Source organism: Haemaphysalis longicornis, unplaced genomic scaffold, assembly GCF_048455015.1.
Source record: "Haemaphysalis longicornis isolate Haplotype H1 unplaced genomic scaffold, Haemaphysalis longicornis Haplotype H1 scaffold_4, whole genome shotgun sequence".
Classification (NCBI taxonomy): Eukaryota; Metazoa; Arthropoda; class Arachnida; order Ixodida; family Ixodidae; genus Haemaphysalis; species Haemaphysalis longicornis.
Window position 1 is genome coordinate 131,373,292 of NW_027526361.1, and position 22,434 is coordinate 131,395,725.

Genomic DNA, 22,434 nt, shown 5'->3' on the forward strand with positions numbered 1-22,434 from the left:
AGGAAGAAATTTGAGGTGCTGCGATACTATAAAGAAATTGAGAGCTTGGTACCCCTCTCCCCGCCCTCCACACTCCCAAACGTACACATATACTCTTTGTATGAGGGTGGTGAACTCGCCATAACACAAAAGCAAATGTGTCACATAGCTTCGCTACATTGGGCGTACGGTGCAGCCTGGTATCTCCGTAGTTAACGCTATGCTAACGGCAATGAAGCGAACCAATGACAGTTAAGCGGCTTCCTGCGAATTCCTTGCAGCGTGGCTTGGGTGCTTCCGTTATAGGCGAGAGAACCCCGTTCATGTCGGCGAATGCCGTGACCGGCTTCTATGCCGTGTAGTTGCCTTCTCGCTTCGCCGACCCGGCCGACCGGCACGGCGAGTGATTCACCGGCGGCGTTCGGAGAACCCAGTGTGCGTTGTCCCGTACAGCCCACGTGGTGGCGTGTCCGGCTTGCGGTGGGGGGGGGGGGGGGATAATGTTAGCCTATGTTCTTTGGACATTCCATTAGCATATTATTCGTGGTAACCCGTTAGACATATTTCTCTTTCTTTAGAGAAGCCCGCGCTGTCTCCCCCGCTTTGTCTCACAGTAGATTAAAGTAATACTTATATGTCCTGGTATTTGCTGGTCACCTATCTATCTACACTCATCAGAGAATTCTGTGGCATACAAGAAGGTCAAGTAAACGTAGTAAACCACTGCAGCCAGCTTTGTAGAATATGTTCCTAGGTTACTACGATTTCCGACTTCATGGGATTTGTTAAAACTTGTTGCGAGTCAACTCTGAGCTACTCAATCTACCAATGCTTCATGGAATCATTGGAATAAGTTCTGCCGTTCAATATTAACTACTCTCTTATATGGGTTAACGAGAATGCTATTTTGACCAGTGGAGTCTTTAGGATGCGATTTAATCCGATCCGGTGAAAGGATCCGATTTAATTGTAGTTGAATCTTTTGATTTTAACTGGGCACCGACCAAAAGACGCAAACAAGCTTGTAGAATCGGTTCTAAAAGGAACAGCATCGTTTTCCCGCACAATTCAGGAGGAAGTTGTGGTACTGCTCAATACATAATTTGTTTTAACTGAGTTATAAAGCAGCGCGGGAAACGAGACTACAGAAAGGGCACACAGACAGCACCCTGTTTGTGTGCCCTTTCTGTAGTCTTGTTTCCCGCGCTGTTTTATAACTCAGTTATGTACCAACGGGACCGCCTTCAATCCATGTTGGCATAATTTGTCTATGCCGAATTTCCAATGGGTGTGAAAATATCGCCCGAATGAAAGATACTATGATTCGCAACTCCGTAAGCACCAAGCACACCCCAAGGCACGTCTGTAGCTAGGGGGGTGGGGGGGTTATGGGTGTCAACGGACCCCGCGAAATTTTCTGATTTCTTTTGTGAACGAAACAACTAACCTACCGTCTTTATCAGCAAAATGACTACATTATTGGTTGAGCGCTGACGCCCTCCTCTTTATTATTGTACTGGGGGCGTATAACACCCCGAAAAGTATTTATAGCTACAGCACTGCCACTAGCCATCACCAGGTCAACTACAGTTGTGGACGAACAGATGTTCCCTACAACAATTACACATATACACACAGACACAAACACACACGCGCACTTATACACACAGAGACACACACACAGACACTCAGAGATACACACACAGATACACAGACAGACACAGACGCACACACACAGACACGCACATGCGCACACAGACACAGACACCCACACAGACACAGGCACACACACACATAAAGACACAGACACACGCAGACACACCCACAGACACAGACACACACCCACACACACACCCAGGTACACACATGGACACGCACAGACATGCACACACAGGCGCACGCAGAGACAGACATACGCACACACGCACACGCACACGCACGCACACCCACCCACCCACACAAACACACACACGAACACGCACACATGCTCAGACTCGCCAACACGCACACACACACACACAACTATCGATAGACATTGCGAAGAGAGTATACTCTGAAAGAACTCAGAAAAACAGGATGGGTAAAATGTCCGACACTTTTTGAAAAATTGCAGTTAGGTTTACTTAGGTATCGGCCCCGAAGTCATCTCCAGCAGTGTCAGCCTGATCACGCAAACGCAACTGCTATTTACCAGGGTCTTTGTCAGCTTTGCATACAGTAAATGTTTTTTCAACGCTAGTGCCGTCGCGTATACGTACTAAACTTTGTTGATTTTTCAACGTGTCTGACTTGTTGTGGGCAAATAGATGTCTCACTACAACACACACACACACACACACACACACACACACACACACACACACACACACACACACACACACACACACACACACACACACACACACACACACACACACACACACACACACACACACACACACACACACACACACACACACACACACACACACACACACACACACACACACACACACACACACACACACACACACACACACACACACACACGCGCGCGCGCGCGCGCGCACACACACTCTCTCTCTCTCACACACACACGCTCAGACACACAAACACGCACATGCACGCCCACAGGCAGTTATCGATAGAGATTTTGGACACAGAGTAAACTGTGAAGGAGATCAGTAACATACGATGAGTAAGAAGTCGCACACGAGTTAAAAACTTGCAGCGAAGTTTACTTACGTACCAGCTCCAATCTTGTCTGGCGTTGAGTGAACTGGATTGCGGGGGTCTAAACTGCCCTTTATCAGGGTCGTCATACGATTAAACTTTGCAGTAAACCCTTCTGAACGTTGGTGCCGTCGTTCATTAAAACTAAATGTGAATGGTTGTTCACCGTGTCTTAGTTATTGTAGTGGGCGGATAGATTTTCCACTGCAAAACGCATACACAGATAGACAAACATATATGCACTCGCACGCAAACACACGCAAACTATCGGTAGAGATGGATGTTGAAAACAAGGCAAACTCCTAAAGAGCTCAGAAAAATAGTACGAGTGAAAAGTGCCAAGAGAAAGTAAATTGGAAGAAATCAGTAAAAAGTCGGACACATGTTGAAAAAATTACATCGAGGGGTAGTGATGTATCTACTACGCGTTCAGACTACTTTCAATGTACAAAACTGCTGTAGCCGCCAATAAGAGTGCCACGTTGTCTACGTTTCAGCGGTTCGTCATCAACCAGCTTACTGTGTACGCCACCGTGCCTTGTGGTCATTGCCATTCTTCATTGTTACCAATCTTTTTTGTACACCTTACCAATATTTTTCAACACACTGGAAGAAAATAATGTTTCTATAACAAAAATCTCAAAGAAAATATTAACGAAGCTGATGTACATTTTTGAGCCTTTGTTGTAATCGTATTTATTCATTTCTGAGGATTTACATGTACTTTTCGTTACAGCTTTGTCGGTTTACGAGTATTGCTTGTATAGGTTTTTTTTTCTTTTTCTATAGCTGCTTCTTTTTTACAGTAATGTACAGTGTTGATATTACCGTTATTATTGTGTAAAAATGTTGAATTAATGTAGTCGTTGCGTCTCTGCCTGCTACATCACTACTGTTGTCTTATGTAGGGCGTAAGGGGTTCTCCAGCTGCAAAGGGCAGCTTTTTTTCTTTCCGTCCTCTCTCGTATTGTATTTTGTGCTGTACACAGACAAATAAATAGGAGGTCCCCTCTTCAGTCTCTTACTCTGGGACCTCCTTCTGAAATCTTCTGTTGTATACATTCTTGTTGTAACACAAAATGAAATAAATTCAAAAATTCAAAAAAATTCGAATTCAAATATATCTATCTGACTCCCACAAACTGGTCTTCAGTAGAGTGAGCTGGATCACATGTGGCTCAGGTGCCCTTTTTTTGTAATAAACTCTTTTGGACACTAGTACCGTCGCCCGTATGTACTAAACCTCATTGAATATTCAACGAACGTGTCTTTGTAATTCTTACGGGCAAACACACACACACACACACACACACACACACACACACACACACACACACACACACACACACACACACACACACACACACACACACACACACACACACACACACACACACACGCACACGCACACACGCACACACGCACACACGCACACATGCACTCATGCAAACTATCGGCAGAGATGGATGCTGAAACTCAAATAAGGGTAAACTCTGAACGAACAAACGAATACAATCAGCATCAGCTGGGGGGGGGGGGAGAGCATCATGTCGGGAAAAAAATTACTTAACTCAGAAAACGAAGGAGCTAATTGCCAAACGTAAGAACATAAAAATATCGAGTGTGGCGGATCCAATTGAATTAGCAGAGCTATCGAAATTGATTAACAGAAGTAAAGCAAAGGAAATTCGTGCCTATAACAAGGTAGCGATCGAGTAAGCGCTGGGAATTGGAGTAAGCTTAAAAACAACTAAGAGGGAGCTAGCTATCGGCAAAGACAGAATTTACGCACTTGGAAAAGAACAGGGTAATATTACGCACAGAATGGACGAGATAATAAAGGTAACAGAACGAGTCTACACCAGGCTATACGCCAGCGATGCTAAACCTGGGGAAACTACTGAGGGTACAAGCTTAGCTTGGCATGTCCACTACTAACTGAATAGGAAGTATAAAAGACTCCCATGGGCATGAAAAGGGGCTAAGGTGCAGGGGATGGCGGCATAACCGTGAATCTTTTAAAGGAGGGAGGGGATTTGTGCTGGAAAAGCTTGTTTCATTATTTTCAGAATGCTTAAGGACTCTAAAGAGTGCCTATAGCCTCGAAAAATGCCAAAATAATTCTGATTCACAAGAAGGAAGATACCAAAGACCTTAAGAATTACACACCCGACTGCCTACTCTCAGTGTATACAAACTGTTTACCAAAGTTGTAATTAACCGCATAAGTGACAGACTAGATTCCCAACAACCCAGAGAGCAGACTGGGTTTAGGAAAGGGTCCTATACCTGGATGACATCCATGTCGTCAATCAAGTGATAGAAATATGCACTAAACCCATTTACATGACATTTACAGACTATGAGAAAGCGTTTGATTCTGTATTCACCGCAGCCGCGCTAGAAGCACTAAAAGACCAGGAAATAGAGGAGACCTACATAAGACTTCTAGAATACGTATATATGGAGTTCGCAGGCAGGATATCCCTCCACAAGCAAAGCGCTAAATTCCCAATCCGAAGGGGAGTAAGACCAGGGAGATACCATCTCTCAAAACTGTTGACAGCATGTCTAGAGGCGGTATTTAGAAAGCTTGACTAGGAAAACATAGGGTTAAGGATAAACGGGGATTGCTTGAGCCATTTCAGGTTTGCGGACGACACAGTCTTGCTGAGGGAGACTGCAGAGCACCTGCAAACAATGCTTGAGGCACTACAATCGGAAAGCACGGCCGTGGGGTTAAAAATAAATATGAATAAATCTAAAGTAATGAGCAAAAAGCATGCCAAAAAACGCCCTCTTCAGCTTAGGAAAAGAAACGCTAGAACTACTAGGAAAATATAACCACCTTGGCTAGGTGGCCAGCGCTCATGCCTACCACGAGTAAGAAGTCCGGCGCAGAATAAGTATTGCCTGGGATGCACTCGGCAAGCATTCACAAATAATGAAGACTAAGCTGCCTCTATCCCTAAAGAAGGATAGTATAGAACCAATACGTACGAAAAATGGGATGAGTAAAAAAAAAAGTCTGAACACAAAGCGAATTTTAAAAGTGCTCAGACTAATAGGGCCCGTAAAAAGTCGGACACGTTGAAAAAACACAGCGAGTGAAAAAACACAGAGTGAGCTGTATCACAGGCAAGTGCATTGCCCCTTATCAGGGCCTTCATCCGGCTCAGCTCTTTTGAACACTAGTGCGGTCACCCATGCGCACCAAATAAATCTCGTTAATTTTTCAACGTGTATGCCTGACCAACTATTTGGGCAAATAGATGTTTCACTACAAAACACGCACACATACACACAGACACGCTCAGACTCACAAACCCGCGCGCGCACCTATCGATAGAGGTTACGAAAACGGTAAGCTAAAAAAAAAAAAACTCGGAAACAATTGGCCACGTATCTGCTCTCTTCGCTGTAAATGGCGTCTAAAGATGATACAGTAAAACCTTGTAATTCCAACTCGGTTAATTCGCGAACTTCCGGTTAGTTCGAACTGACGCCCTGGTCCCGCCGCAGCCGTGTATATTTCAACGGGGGAAAACTTCCGATAATTCGAACGCGTCGGTATCCAGAACGGTTTAGTCCAACTGGGATAACCCGGTTTCCATCGCTCCTCGCAGAAAAATTCGACCCAGAGCGATTAGAATGTATTGCAAATCCAAACCAAACCAAATTGACTAGAGATGCACGCAAAGCGTCGTCGATGCTGGATGTTGCAGCACGTTATTTCTCAGCAGATGAGAATTCTGACGCTGCGCTGGAGCTCTTCCGCAAGTTCCAAGCAATTCTCATGGAGTCGTGACAGAAGAAGCGCAAGCAAATGCATATCACCGATTACTTTCAATTTTGATTGCCTCGACCCTGCCTAGCAAACAAACTTGTTTTCGGGCAAAAACAGCGTTATTATTTTGACATTACGGCTCACTGCTCACATCAATGCAATCTGAGTGCCTGTTTCGGGCGTGTAACTTACTGATCCGTTAATTTCGTTCGCTGTTCAACCTCCACCAACATTATTTACGAAATCACCTGCCACAAACGCGTAGTAGCGCCTAATTCGCGATAATGAGTCCGGAGGTGGCTTCTTTGTGTTCTTCCCGCGCAGTGTTGCGCGATATGGCATTGTAGCATCCTCCCGCTAATTCCAACTCCGCTTAATTCGAACAATTTCATGGCCCCCTTCGAGTTCGAATTAACGAGCTTTTACTGTAGTGTTCTGCTGGATTTGCCACCTGATTGCCTCCATTTTAACGCCCGCCCATATCTCCCGCCCTTCCCCTCCTTTTCGACCCTGCCACGATCAACACGGAGGAGGTTCACTAGAGTCAATTCAATCTAGCAGCCTTCCATGCTCGCTCCGTCTATTGGAAGCTGTTGTTACAGTTGAACCTGGAACACTGCCACGAGGTCCCGGATCACGCGAGCTCTTTTTGTAATTTTATGCTAAAATACGTTTGAATGAATGGCAGCCTACCATTGTCCCTGAAGAAGAAAGTGTATGACAGCTGCATCTTACCGGTACTCACCTACGGGGCAGAAACTTGGAGGCTCACTAAGAGGGTTCAACTTAAATTGAGAACGACTCAGTGAGCAATGGAACGGAAGATGATGGGCGTGACATTAAGGGACAAGAAGAGAGCGAAGTGGGTCAGGGAACAAACAAACGTGTGTTAAGGACATATTAGTAGAAATTAAGACGAAGAAATAGACGTGGGCAGGGCATGTAACGCGAAGGCAGTAAGATAACCGTTGGTCATTAAGGGTAACAGAGTGGATCCCTAGAGAAGGCAAGCGTGGCAGGTGACGGAAGAAAGTTAAATGGGCAGATGAGATGAAGAAGCTTGCGGTGATAAATTGCCCGCAGTTAGCACAGAACCGGTAAATTGGAGATTAATGGGAGAGGCCTTTGCCCTGCAGTTGGCGTAGATAGGCTGGTGATGATAATAATGTTGACGATGATGACTTTTGAACAGTATTTTTTCTTTGCTGTATAAAATATCAAGCACATATTTATTTTCCTCACTCACCCTAAATACCTTAACCCAAAGAATCAATCATTTTTTCCTTCTTCTCTCTTATGCAAAAGAGGCTGCGCACAAGTGAGAAGACTAGAAGTGCGAAAATATCACTGGAGATTGCTACACGTGTAGCTAATGAAAGCCCGCACGAAATGCTCCTAAAATACTATACGGCTATAACGGCCAGCACATATAATTCGCCCATTTGTAATTGCTTAAAAGCACCGCAACAGGGGCGTTTATGTTGTCGACACATTCAGCTAGATAACACAATTCTGACGGGGCGCACACATGGTCGCTCCTAGCTCCTCGAGCTTGTTTTCCTCGTAGGACGGCGCAGCCAGACATGGCGACAACGGGAGACGCAATCGAGGGTAGACGCCGATGGGCGGCTGCGTCACTTAATAAGATCTGTAGCCTGGCGCCAATCTTTGAACGCTGTGCGCAAAATATTGGACGCGATTTTAAACCTAGCGCAAACCGTCGACGCAGTTTGTGTACCTACAAATGGCGCATAGCCTCCATCAGATACATACATAAAAAACAGCAGAAAGGTGCGAGAAGGAGCGACCATGGGCTCAGCATGTTTTTTGTACGTTTTCATTTCTTCATATAACAGGTTAAAACCATAGCCACAGAAATAAGATGGGTTATGGCGGTGGGGGAGGGAGACCGGTGTTCACTTTTTAGGCGCGTAACAACTACACAACGTCGTTCGAGGAAAGGTCGGGACAAGGAGGGGATCGCATTAAAGGAGTACTGGCACGAAATATCAAAGCTGAGATAAGTGTGTAAAACTCTTCCTTTGTATAAGGCGACATCTCCCTGCAAGTTTCAACAGTCGCCGTTTAGTATGACATATTTAAAATTTTCATTTTAATCTTCGCACGCACGAGAAAGCTCGGAACGGATACCCTATCGAAATCGGCATCAGCGTGACGCCATCTGCTCCTCCTGGCCCTAAACTGCCTACGTGGGGGCCCCGCGACGTGGCGAACGCGCTGGCTGCTGTTGGCGCACGCTGCTCCAGCGTGTGTATCACGTCACAGTTTTGGGACTGACATCATGCTGCCCGGTCGCGTGGAGATGGTGGAGAACCTGGCTTGGCTGAACGCGCGCGCGCGCGCGTCCACACTGGCAGTGATGCGACAAGAAGGGTGACGTCACAAGCGCCCTCCTGTCATGGCGGCCTCCTTGGTGTTCGTTCTGTATAAAAGCCGAACTGACACGAATTAACGAGTCTGTAAATAATTACTTACGCTGCGACCGACCGTCTAATGTGTCATTCTATGATTTGTGGGCTGGTAGGCACCCATAACAGCGGAAAAAACGTAACAGCAAAAGTTCGTGTCAGTACTCTAAGTTAACTGGCCAGTTCTATGTGGGATACATGTTATTATTGCTTTCGGGATAGATGAGGCATGTAGGAAAAATTGTCGTCGTCGACCAGGTACAGAACGGAGTCCGAAATAGAGCGCGCTGAGAGCAGTGACGTCACGCTCAGCTGGCGGCGCGTTGGCTGTGGTAGTGCTCGTTCGAGCCTCTGGCGGCAAAGTTGCTCGGGTAACGTCACCCGCGGTCGCAGCGACAGCGCTCGAGCATGTGTTTGGAGACTTCACGCGTTTTGAACGGCGTGTGGTTTCGGCTAGCAAAATGCAGACGAGAAATGCCTAGATTAGGCTCCTGGAGCGAGAGTAAGGTGAGGGGAACCAACCTTTAAGTTCGCGAGGCAGACGGGGATGTCAGGGCTATGTACGATAAACGCTATATCGAACCAAGTCATCAAAAAACGGTTTGGACATTTCATACAGCGTCAATGTAATGCCAATGGAAGTCCCACATTGCATCTTTACGGCGAAAGAAAAGATAATACAACTTCGTGAAAATCTACATATAAACCTTTAGAATTGCGACTCCAACGCTTTAATTGGGATCCACAGATGGATCTTGGATTAATTGTTCTGGAAGTGTTACTGATTGTTACTGCAAGTGTTACTAATGTCAGGCTGAGTGGCAGATTTGCGTTTCTAGAATAATTTTGACTCAACATGCTCGTAACTGGGTAACATCTCTTAAAAACGCTCAATGCAAAACAACTTAAAAATCGTATACTTTACTTACTCATTAATCAAATGTCAAAGGAGTGGCTGCTAACCACCTCTCTAACCTTGCCTCGGCTGCCATGAAACCCGCGAAATGACGCTTATAAAGCACGAGGTGTAAATCACTAGCATGCCGCATGTCCGAATTTATACTTCATCTTTTTCGGTGTCGAGGCGCGAAAGAAAGCTGCCGCAAAAATTCAGCACTTTGAAACGTGGATAACAGACAATTCAACTTTCCAAAAAGCTTCTTAGAATGTGTAAATGTCGCGACATCACGTTTTGACGTCGCAGCATGTGCTGACGTCGCAGTGCGTATTGACGTCGTAACCAGAGGTCTTGGCAGATGTCTGTCGCAGCGAGGATATTCAACGCGGCCCTCGAGCACGAAATGAGAATAGAAGGAACGTTATGAGAGGAACAATATGACGCAAGAAGTGACAAATTTGAGGTTACACGTCATGTGTGTTTCGCGTTCACTTGTTTACGGCACAAACACCATATGTGTATTTTTTCTTCAACTTTAGTGAATGCGGTGTGTATCGGTATAAGCGATCAAAGGTACGAAAACGGTTGTGCTCTATGGACGCAGTCAGATGTTTTCTGGAATAAGTGTAGTGCGTGAAATTTCAAACGGGCCTATTGTTTGATCGGTAATAAAATTCGAATTGCCACTTCAACTACCCGGTCTCTTGACTGCGCAAACGTTCAAGCAGTGACGTCGCGCGGCACTGAGCGTTTCGAAATAACCACAAGAATAGTAATACAGTAAAAGATCGTTAATTCGAACTCGAAGGGGACCATAAAATTGTTCGAAGTAAGCGGAGTTCGAATTAGCGGGAGGGCGCTAGAATGAAGAGAAATAGCGCCACATTGCGCGGGCAGAACTCAAAGCAGCCACCTCTGGACTCGTTATCGCGAATTAGGTGCTGCTACACGTTTGTGGCGGGCGATCTCATAAATAATCTCTCGTAAATAATAATGGCATACGCCGCAGCACTGGCGCCAATCGCACGGCGCCCTCTGTAGAAGCGAAATAAGCTGTTGAAGGAGCGTAGCGCGCGCGCCACGCTATTTTTCTGTTTCGTTGTTTTGCATCGCTAGTAAATTGGGTTTGGTTTGAATTTGTAACACATTGTAATCACTCTAGGTCGACTTCTTCTGTGAGGGGCGATGCAAACGAGGGGATCATAGTTCGAATTAACCCTTCTGCATTCCGACGCGTTCGAATTATAGGGAGTTTTCCCCCATTGAAATATGCACGGCTGTGCTGGGACCAGGGCGTGAGTTCGAATCAACCGGAAGTTCGAATTAACCGGAAGTTCTAATTAACCGAATTCGAATTAACGAGGTTTTCGTTCCCAGAAATAGACAGAGCACCTTTGTGCTGGCGCACGGAACAAGCATAAAAAATGAAAAACAAGCAAGGCGCGGGGAATACAGATCGCAAAGGACTGAAAGAAAGGGATAACAGGTCACATAGAATGAGAATAACACGCTAACGAAGACGACACGCGCATTCACACAGAATCACCTACACGCACTGCCACATAAGTATAATGCCAGCAGCGATGTTGTGACGCTAGTGTTCACCATGTCTGAGATGCATTCGCTTACAGGCATGCTATCTAAAGATATGAAAATGTAAAGCAATAATAATAATAATACCACAACCCAGGGTCTTTTTTTTTCATTCCGTTTCATCGCACAAATGTCGGAGCATTTCGTCATCATTGCGTCTAAGTTGCTTTTTCCTGTCACGGGTGTGTGTGTATGAGTGCAGAAAAAAAAATTAACGGATGCAATTGGGAACCAACGCAGTAAAAGAAGCTGCTAGAAAGTTTAAATTAGGCAAATAATACCCGAACTGCACTCACCTTTCGCAAAAGGAAATGTTACTTCAGGCAAAGCTGCACACTAAACTCAGCTTCGATTTAATGTAAGCTTATATGATGGATGCAGAAGAAATTAAGCCTGATTTGTCTGCTGAAAAAAGTTTTCTACGCTCCTCGGGCGAGATCATTATTACCAGCCTTCAGGAAAACCTTCTTGAGGAATGTGATGTGTAGAGAAACAAAGTGATCCGCGTCTATGTTTCTTGGGTCACAAGACGTCGGACCATCCATTCTTTGTGAGTGAGTTCTGCGTTTTGCAAATGAGAAAAAATAGTCGCGGAGCAACGGCACATGCATTGATCTGGGGCGATTTTCCAAAAAGGCCCGAGTTCTGCCTGCTCCCGAGTTTCCAGCTGCTTCGGTTATGAAAGTAGTAATAGTGGAGCATCCGATACACCTCGAGGGAAACAGCGCAATCGCGCGCAGCACGCCTGGCATATTCAGCGCGTCGTATGGGGCCGCTTACGTTGATAAAGTCAAGGGCCCTGGGGCCCTATTCTCGACTACACAAATTCCCGGGAAATAAGGCATTTTGCCGGAAGTCTTTTCTGATTGCCTTTCAATTTTGGTCACGTGCTTCCGGTTGACAAAGCGGTTGTGTGTGCTGTCGTCATTTTGACGTTTCATGACGTTTACGGGCACCAGTTCTAAAGTTCGCCTTATGTTTCTTTATTGAAAGCGCATAATTCTTTGCCGGCAAGGAAAAACCAGACTAAAAGCACCAGACATGACAACGTAGGCCTGTCTTTGCTAGTCAACAACAATAACGCCTGTAATGCACGCCCTCTCTGTGATTGGCTGAGAAGGCATGACGTAATTTAAACAGTTGGCGGGAACGATCACGTCAAGCATTGGCAACTTCAGCCTGCGTAAAAGTGACGTAATGTTACGTAACAGCTTGAAAATGGCGGCTGTTTTTGTCGCAAAATGGGGCAAAAAATTGCCCCGGCTTTCGGCGCCGCAATATGTCCGCGAATTTGCGGCAGGCGCAGTTTTTTTTTTGAAGTGAAGTGAAGTGAAGTTTATTTTCCTTTTCATAGAAAAGAGGGGACCGAGGCAAAAAGCGGTTAAGCCTGACGAGGCCTCGGTACCCTAAGCCTGTGTTGGGACGCGTCGCTCGGCAGAGCTTCGCAAGTGAACAACTCGCGTCCCAAACAACAACTGATCTTTTATTATCATCCTTCGTCTCGAAGATAACTTTCTCGTGCGGGCGCATGCGCTCTCTGCACCGCACACAGAAGCGCCGCTTTGCGTCGCCACAGTACTCCCCCCCTAGTGAGTGCGCGCACAACGGTCGCACTCGGACGACCCACTGCGGTTCATAAGTTCATGCGCACCGGGGGTCTCGTCCACCGTCCACTCCGCGTGAACCGTTTGAGGATTTGTTGGGGCTGCGCTACGTGGTCTGCCGGGGGTGCCTGCGAAGATGGAGCTCGAGGTGGTGCAGGTGCTTCGCTGTCGGAGTCCACGTGTGCTGGTTTTACGCGGTCTAGAGAAACCACGTCGTGACGACCACCTCTGTCGATTGTAATGTGCTTGTCTGCCCGTCGCAGCACCTTGAAAGGCCCGTCGTACGGGGGCCGGAGTGGACGCTGTACGGCGTCGTGCCTCACAAACACGTGAGAGCAGGAGGAGAGTTCCCGGTCCACGTAGACTGGCCGGGCTGCGGGCGGACGCGGAGGAACAGCGCGTAGCTTGCTCATGATGTCTCGCAGTCGCACGGCGTAGTCCGCGTTCGCGTACACGTTCTCGTCCTTACTGGTAGCGAAAAACTCCCCTGGGAGGCGAAGCGTTGTTCCGTACACCAGTTCAGCAGAGCAGCATCCAATATCTGCTTTCAGAGCCGTCCTAACGCCCAACAGAACAAACGGCAGTGCCTCTACCCAACTGTGACTCGCAGTAGCCGTCAGGCTCGTCTTCAGATGACGATGGAACCTTTCCACTATACCGTTGCTTATCGGATGGTAGGCAGTTGTTCTGATGCGGGAAGTACCCAAGAGCCGGGTGACGCTTGCGAATAGGGCGGACTCAAACTGTGTTCCGCGATCCGTAGTCACGGTTGCCGGCACTCCGAAGCGGGCCACCCAGTGGAAGATAAATGCGCGAGCGACGGTATCAGCAGTCATGTCTGGAATGGGCACGACCTCCGGCCATCGCGTGAAGCGATCGATGCAGGTTAGCAAGTAGCTTTGCCCCTGACACAACGGCAGTGGTCCCACAATGTCAACATGCACATGGGCAAATCGACAGTCCGGCAGAGGGAAGGATCCCAAGGGGGTCACAGTATGTCGCTGAACTTTGGAGCGCTGGCATGCGAGGCACTCTCGTGTCCAGTGTCGGACATCCCGGTTTATTCCTGGCCACACGAACCTCGCTGTGCATAGCCGTTGCGTGGCTCGAATCCCGGGATGCGCCAGGCTGTGCAGCAAGTCAAAAATGCTGCGACGGAGGTTCGAGGGGACGAACGGTCGGGCCCTGCCTGTAGACATGTCGCAGCATACGGATCCTGTGGGTTCTGCCAACCATTGCAGCTTCAAGGCGCTGGTTGAAGACGTCAGTAGACGCTTCAATTCTCCATCACTGCGTTGAGCCGTCGTAAGTGTGGTGAAGTCCACGCCGCTCGGCAGGCTGATGGCATTCACTGGACCGCGCGAAAGAGCGTCGGCAGCAGCATTATCCGTGCCACTAACATGGCGTATATCTGTCGTGAATTCTGCGATGTACGACATTTGGCGGAGCTCCCGTGCCACGTGCGCACCAGAATCGGAGTTCGCGCGCAATGCGTAGGTGAGTGGCTTGTGATCCGTGAGCACAAAAAATTCTTGTCCTTCCACATAATGCCGGAAATGCCGGATAGCCGCGTATATGGCCAGGAGCTCCCTACCAAAGGTGCTGTACCTTCGTTCGGACGGGCTCAGTTTTCTGGAGAAGAAGGAAATTGGTCGCCACACTCCGCTCACCCTCTGCTGCAACACGGCTCCAATCGCTGCATCGGAGGCGTCCACCATGACGCATTGAGGAACACCAGGCTGCGGGTACGTGAGCATGGTAGCATTTGCGAGAGCTTCCTTAATCATCCGGAATGCTTGTGTGGATTGGTCGTTCCACTGAATGGCAGTTGCCTTAGATCCAGATGCCGCAAGTAGGCTGTGGAGAGGGTGAAGGATGTTGGCGCATTTCGGGATAAACCTACGGTAGAAATTCACGAGTCCCAGGAACTCTCGAAGCTGGCGGAGGTTTTTCGGCTGTGGAAACTGCCGTACTGCTTCCACCTTGTCCTTCTGGGGCTGTACTCCGGCACTTGAAATGCTGTGGCCCAAAAATGATAGTGTCGGTACCCCAAGCACGCACTTTGCCGTATTGATAACGATGCCGTTCTCTGTCAGTCGCTGAAGTACGTAGCGCAGATGCCGCTCGTGCTCTTCAGGAGTGCTGCTAGCAATCAGAAGATCATCGAGGTATACCTTGCAAAAGTCGAGGCCACGGACAACGCCATCCATAAACCGTTGAAAAGTTTGGCCGGCGTTGCGTAAGCCGAAAGGCATGCGTAGGAACTCGAACATTCCGAACGGCGTTGTTATTGCGGTCTTGGGAATATCCTCCGGTGCTACGGGTATCTGATGATATGCTCGCACTAGATCTATTTTAGAGAAAATGGTAGCACCATGCAGGAAGGAGGTCATGTCATGAATGTGCGGGACTGGGTAACGGTCTGGCACGGTTACCCGATTCAGCGCTCGATAGTCCCCGCAAGGGCGCCAATCACCGTCTGTTGATTTTGGGACCATGTGAAGAGGTGACGCATATGGGCTGGATGAAGGACGTACTATCCTGAGTTCCATCATGTGGGCAAACGCCTGTCGAGCCAACCGCAGCTTCTCGGGTGACAGGCGCCGTGGTCGCGCATAGACCGGTGGGCCTGTGGTTTCGATGTGATGCAGGACGCCGTGCTTTACTTCTGGAAATGCCTGTGGCTGTCGCGTCAGCTCTGGGAACTCTTGTAGTATTGCGGTGAAGTACGCTTCTCCAGCCGGACTAAGCAAGGCCGGGCTGATAGGGGGGTGCCAACACGGCGTGCCTTGTACCGCTCCCCGAGAAACAGGATCTTGAAGCCGTTTGTTGCGGACGTCGACCAACAGACCGAAGAACTGGAGAAAGTCTGCGCCTAGTATGGCGAATTTGACATCAGCAGCTATGAACACCCAGCTAAACGTTCTGCCGAAACCGAAGTTCAGCGACAGTGAACGATGGCCATATGTTGTTATCACCGTGTTATTGACAGCTTGCAAGGGCGATGCACTAGGTTTCTTTCTTTCAGCTTGTGACGCCGGTATAACGCTCACCTCGGCGCCTGTGTCAACTAAGAAACGTACTCCGTTGTTGCGGTCGGTAACGAAGAATACCGAGGGACGACTTGGAGGCAACGTAGTAGCACTGGTCGCCCTCAGTGCCTGCCGCGGCTGTTTCCCGAGTGCGCGCACGGTGGGACACATTTACGCGCACTACTTCCGAACCTCCGATGATACCAGCAGATATGCTCGTGCTGCTTTTGCGATAGCGGCGTGTTAGGCTCGGTTATCGTTTGCGCCCTCCTGCTTGCGTGCAAAGCTGATACTTTTTCGGCAAGTCGAGAAATTTCCTCACGCATCTCTTGAAGTTCGTTTAGAGGCTGTTGCGCTTGCACGGCAGCCATGGGTGTGGGCGGGGTCATCGCTACCAGTTTGTCAGCAAGTTCGGCGGCTGCGGTTAAATCCTTGTGCTCTGAGGCCGCGACGACCATGCGGACGCCTGAAGGCAACTTTTGCAAAAAAAGTTCTCGGAGCAATGCTCCATCTATCGTGGTTGATGTCTCGCCGAGCAATTGTTGCATGTGCCGCAAAAGCTGACTAGGAGTACGGTCGCCGAGTTCCGTGCCGCGAAGCAATTGCTGCAGTCGTTGTGGTTCGGAGGGCGTAACTCGGCGAACAAGGGTTTCTTTTAGCGTTGCATATGCGTTTTCGACAGGTGGTGCGAGCAACAGATCCCTGATTTCACTGGCTATGGCGGGCGGGAGACTGCTGACTACGTAGTGGTATTTCGTAAGGTCTGCGGTGATTCGTCTGGCTGCGAACTGAGATTCCACTTGTATGAACCAAAGTGCGGGGTCCGCAGTCCAAAAAGGGGGCAGCTTACCGTCGACTGAGGAGACTGTCGGAGGGGCGTCGGTCGTGGACGTTGAATCCATATTGCGGCTGGTTCGACACTCCGGTCGCTGTGTCTGTATTCCGGGTCACCAATGTTGGGACGCGTCGCTCGGCAGAGCTTCGCAAGTGAACAACTCGCGTCCCAAACAACAACTGATCTTTTATTATCATCCTTCGTCTCGAAGATAACTTTCTCGTGCGGGCGCATGCGCTCTCTGCACCGCACACAGAAGCGCCGCTTTGCGTCGCCACACCTGTAAGTAGTACAGATGCAAACGCAAAAACACTTAATACATAGAATGGGCAGCAATCAAAATACAAAAGTAATATATAAGCAGTAACACTTACTAGAATACAAAACATGTGCACAATCATGGGCAAATACAAATTGATACTTGTACGAGTTCAATTTCGTACATACGGATGAAATAAAGTAAATCATTCGACTTAAGTACTTGTGTGAAAAAGACAGAACAATAGATATATACACTTACATCCATGTACACACATACATACACATACGCATATATATCAAAGGCGGTAAGCTGCATTTTTATATTAGAATTTCACCTTCAATCAGATGCTGTTTGGTCTTTTTTTTTAACATGTTTTTTGAACAGGGGAATTTGTTTAGCGCATTGGGTACCTGACAACACAGTTTTTGTTCACCGTAATTTGTTCGCGTTCGCGGAACTCTTAGTTTTACTACGCGAAGATTGTAACCTATGTTGCTATCAGGAACAGAGTACAAGCGATTCTGGTGAATGTATTGAAGAAGCCGCAGATAATACACTTGGTCGGCTTTTAATATGGAGTGTTTTACAAACAATGGTTGCGTGCGCAAGTTTCGTGGTGCACCATAATTTCGTATGACGCGCGGTTTAAAGCATGTTTTCTACCGAAAGAAATAATAGTTCTGACTGTTTCCAAGTCAGCGATCAGGAAGCATACAAATAACGTGCCGTAGTTTGCATTTATGTTTGGCAATAAATTAAAAATTATTTGTTCGGCGTAACCGCAACATAAGAGGGCAGTACAAGCTTCTCCAGACAAAGAGAACCCAATGCATGGTATTTGTCCACGCTTCTCGTAGTAAGCTGCCGGGTCACATGATCGAGCTCAAAAGAAAAATAACAAATAAAAGTGACTCTTGTTCATTATAGCGCTGATTTGAGTCGAGCTTGACCAATGAGTGAATCGGCGACATCGGTACGCTCCGCGGTTATCAGGCGTAGCGCTTCGCTGCTTTTATGCGTCATACAAGCGATGGTCGCGGCCGTCTTTTTCTCTGATCACGCCATAAACTTGTTACATAGCAGCAGACGATGGCGTGGCGGCGGTGGCGGCCTGGAAGGTGATAACGCAACAAAGCTTGAATTGAGGCAGAGAGCCAAACTATGTTACAAAAAGCGATTGGAATGAATAAATAGATACGGTAAAAATTGCGTGGTGTTCTTTAGCTCGACATCCGCATTTCGCTCGCTTTTGGATCAACGTTACTCGATCGCCTTGTGGTGTTGGCGCCAATTTTGACCCGCAGAAATGTTTTTTTGCCAGCCTCAGCTACCGCCTTAATTTTTGTAGTACATGTAAAGTGTTTTTATATCTTTTGTGCACAATATTTGATACCTTGGGTGTTATCTTTATGAGTGAAGCGTCCAATTACACTGCATGTCCTCAGAGCTATACGTGCATCACGTCACTGATTGCTTACGTTGTGCTTACGCAAAAACATGGCGAATTTCCCGGGAATTTGTGCAGTCGAGAATAGGGCCCCTATTCTCGACTGCACAAATTCCAAGGCAGTTCGCCATGTTTTTTTGCGGAAGCACGGCGTACACGCATTGCCAGGCTGTCATCCTAAAAGCTCGCAAGCAGAGTGGCCCGAGGAAATTTTGTATCGAAAACCGGAGGGTTTCGATATTGTATACGAGCAGTGACTGTTTTCAATGTGGCGCGCTTCCATCACCCGCTTTCTTTTTTTGCCGGTCGGTCACAGTCACGGGATGGCATTTTCTGGCACCGGTGGCAGAAACTGCTTCTTAGGGCGAAAAATGTCAAACAAAAAGCTTATATGAACGTCTGGAATAAAAAAATAAATGAACTTTGTAGTGAAATACTGATCAATAACGCAAAAGTGCAATAAAAACGTACTTGGATTTGCTTACCCCCAGTAGCCACAGTAGCCACCAAGTAGCCACTTGCCTCCAGTAGCCACCCAGCAGCCACTCGCTCTACCAGTAGCTACTGGTAGAGCGAGAGGACGCCCTGAAAGATGCACCACACCCTATAGTCGCGCATCCTTGGAGCGCTTTGCCCTGGACCGATTACGTCCCCTTCTATAATCAGCAACTAGTATAAATCGCATTTTAAAAACGTTTTAACCCCTCCTCAAAATATTATCACGAGCTTATTATTATGACCACAGCTCCGCCTTGCCCGAGTTTCGTGTTGCTTCAGCCGAACGCGAAGAACTATCACAGTTCATTTCTCGTACCGCAGAAAACAAAATGCACGGGTTAACAAGACATTCCTTCCCTTCATAACACAATTCAGTTACTGTGCATTGTAGTGGACCAGTGTCAACCATGTTTACAGCTGTACAAAACGTTTTTAGTAACCTTCCTTGAAACACGCCCAAAACAAATTGACAGATTATTGCACGTGGTGCGCGGACACATTTAGCAGCATTTCTAAATGGTTTGACGACGTCAGGAAAAGTCACCTACAGAAGCGCTGAAATGCCACCCATTTCCTGAAATTGCGTGAACATTTTATACGGAGGGTGTATTTATGCACAATAGTTGTTTGCTATGTTACACCACCCGACGATTTGCGGCAACAACCGCTCACCCGACCGAGGGCAGTAAAGCGTGAATGTGCGATAGTAGTGGCAACACAAGAGCGTTGTTAGGGTAACTCAAGAACATATGTGCCGCAAAATAGATTGCACTTCATCATGACAGTCTTCGTCTTTTTTTGGCAGTACAGTCAAACCCGGCTATAACGAACCCGGATAGAGCGAATTATGCTATATATCGAACAAAAAAAAATTCAGTTACAGAAATACATGGGAAACATATTCCTTATAACGAAGTTCACATCTGATATATCGAACTCTGGGCGCCTAGAATGGCTGCCGAAATGCATGATCTCGAGCGGCGATTGATATGCTGATTGGCCGCGACCAGGGAGCAAGAGCTGCGACTGAGACATTGCGCCTCGCACAGAGCGACGTGGCGCCCAATACTTTCCGTAACTGTTTCCGACGTGCGGGACTCTCGACGGAACCCGCCCAGTCAGCGAGTCCGGACCAAGACAGCAGCATCGGTGAACTGTGGGAAGAGCTCGCCAGCGTTCCCGATGATGTCGCGAGTGAAATCCGTCCGACGCTTATAATGAAGCGCCTTCGGCAGTCGATGTGCTCCGCCAATGCTTCTTAGATTTTTGAGGACGCACTCGAACTGGTGCAAACAATGTGTCGTGTCGAGAATGCTATGCTAGTTGAAGCCGCCAAAACGAAAATGAAAACAAAAATCACCGCTTTTTTTTTGCAACGTGGGCAGTAAAGGTGGAAAGTAGCTTTATTACTAGCAATATATTGATTATTTTGGTATGGTAATGGCTGCTGTACTGTGTTCGTTTCTGCATACGCGGATGGCGGAGTTGGTGAGGACGGGGGGGGGGGGGGGGGGGCGCTGCTGCGGATTGCGAACTCGTAATAATAAGGTTGTTATAGGCGGGTTTGGCTATATCGAACTATTGGATATATCGAACTAATCGCGGTGCATATTGCAGTTCGCTATAAACGGGTTTGGCTGTGCACGCTTTTGTTACCCAGCGCTATTTTATGTTTCAGGATGCTTAATTAGTAGGTCGGTTGTATTTGCAGTACCTTCAAAAATATTCCACAACCAAAAAAATTCAAGGTGCGAAGTGAGAGGGATCATTTACGTTCTTTTCGCGATTTGCTGGTGATACATTCGCTTACAACTGAACAGCCCGTTTTTATTCGTCTACACACTTTTCGGAGAATTGCGAGGACCTGCGTCGAGGTTGCGCTCGTATTATCGGTTCCCATTTATTGTCGGGCGCGTTAAAGCTTCCTACTGCGCAAAACAACAAATAGAATGGCACAGAAAAGGTTCGGTGAAGCGAAAACACGTGTAGTCATGCGCAGATCACACCTGTGACGTGCACCAGCGCTCTGGACAGCGTCCGCAGTTGCGCGCGTGTCGTCACCGCATCCTAAAAACCAACCGTCTCGAAGGAAAAACAAAACCTGAGATCCGAACAGCTGTTGCACCGATGCATACGTCATCGAGCCAAACCCTCCGAAACAAATTACAACATCGAGAAACCATGACGTCTGCTTCCCTGGAAAGGTTGTGTGTTTGTTTCCAAACAACAGACCTGTTGCTATGCCTGTGTTATTAGGGAAAGGCCCCGTCAGGCCTTTGAACGGCGTTTCGCTTGTCTCACAAACTCGGCTGGATTGTTGTAGTTCCATGCTGCGTTGAATAAACGTCGAGTCAAATTCAGCGACTTTCCATCTCTAGAGTATATATATATATATATATATATATATATATATATATATATATATATATATATATATATATATATATATATATATATATATATATATATATATATATATATATATATATATATATATATATATATATATATATATATATATATATATATATATATATATAGGGAGTAGTAGAACTTTGGAGATGGTAGAGAACACAAGAGAAGAAAAACTTCGAACAAGGTAAAAGCACGATTGTGGCCTACGTTTCAGCAAAGAGAACTTCTTCCTGAAACGTCAGTAAACTTATTTCTATTTTCTACGTCTTTCTCGTGTGTCTCTATCTCTACTAACCTTATATATATATATATTGATATTGCCGGTCGCTATTTGTAGGAGCACCCAGCACGTCGTTTATGCTGGAGGGACAGGCAGTGCAGGGAACAAATCTGCAGCGCATTGCGGAACACGGGAATATCCGGGGGGCCAGTATAGGTGGAAATAAAGGGACCCGGTGTCCTTATATATTGCACCCCCCCCCCCCCTTTTGCTCTCCCAAGGTTGTCTAGTCGGCAAAGCAGTGAGCTGAGTTACACACCATTTTATTGACTGATCCTTACTTTCCGGATCCGTTCAGGCACGCCACATTTTTGGACGAAAGAGAACATCAATAGGTGGACTGTTTGAAAAAAAGGCCCAGATACAAGCAAAACACTGCTTACAAGTGACGGAATCACCATTGAGCTGCAAGAAATGGTCACGATGGAGGGAAAAAATGACTCAGGTTTAACACTTCTCAACCTAGTTATCATGAACAAAAGCAAAGAGTATGCACACACTGTTTCGCGAAAGTTTGCCTTGGTTGAGCTTTCGCAGCCTGGCGTCTAGATACTTCTAGTGGATGACTGGATTCACCCTTACGTTTTGGCTGAAGGCAACGTACAAACAGCCCAGCCGGCGAGCCACCGATCGGCGCGACTGAGGGACAAAGCGCCATCAAAG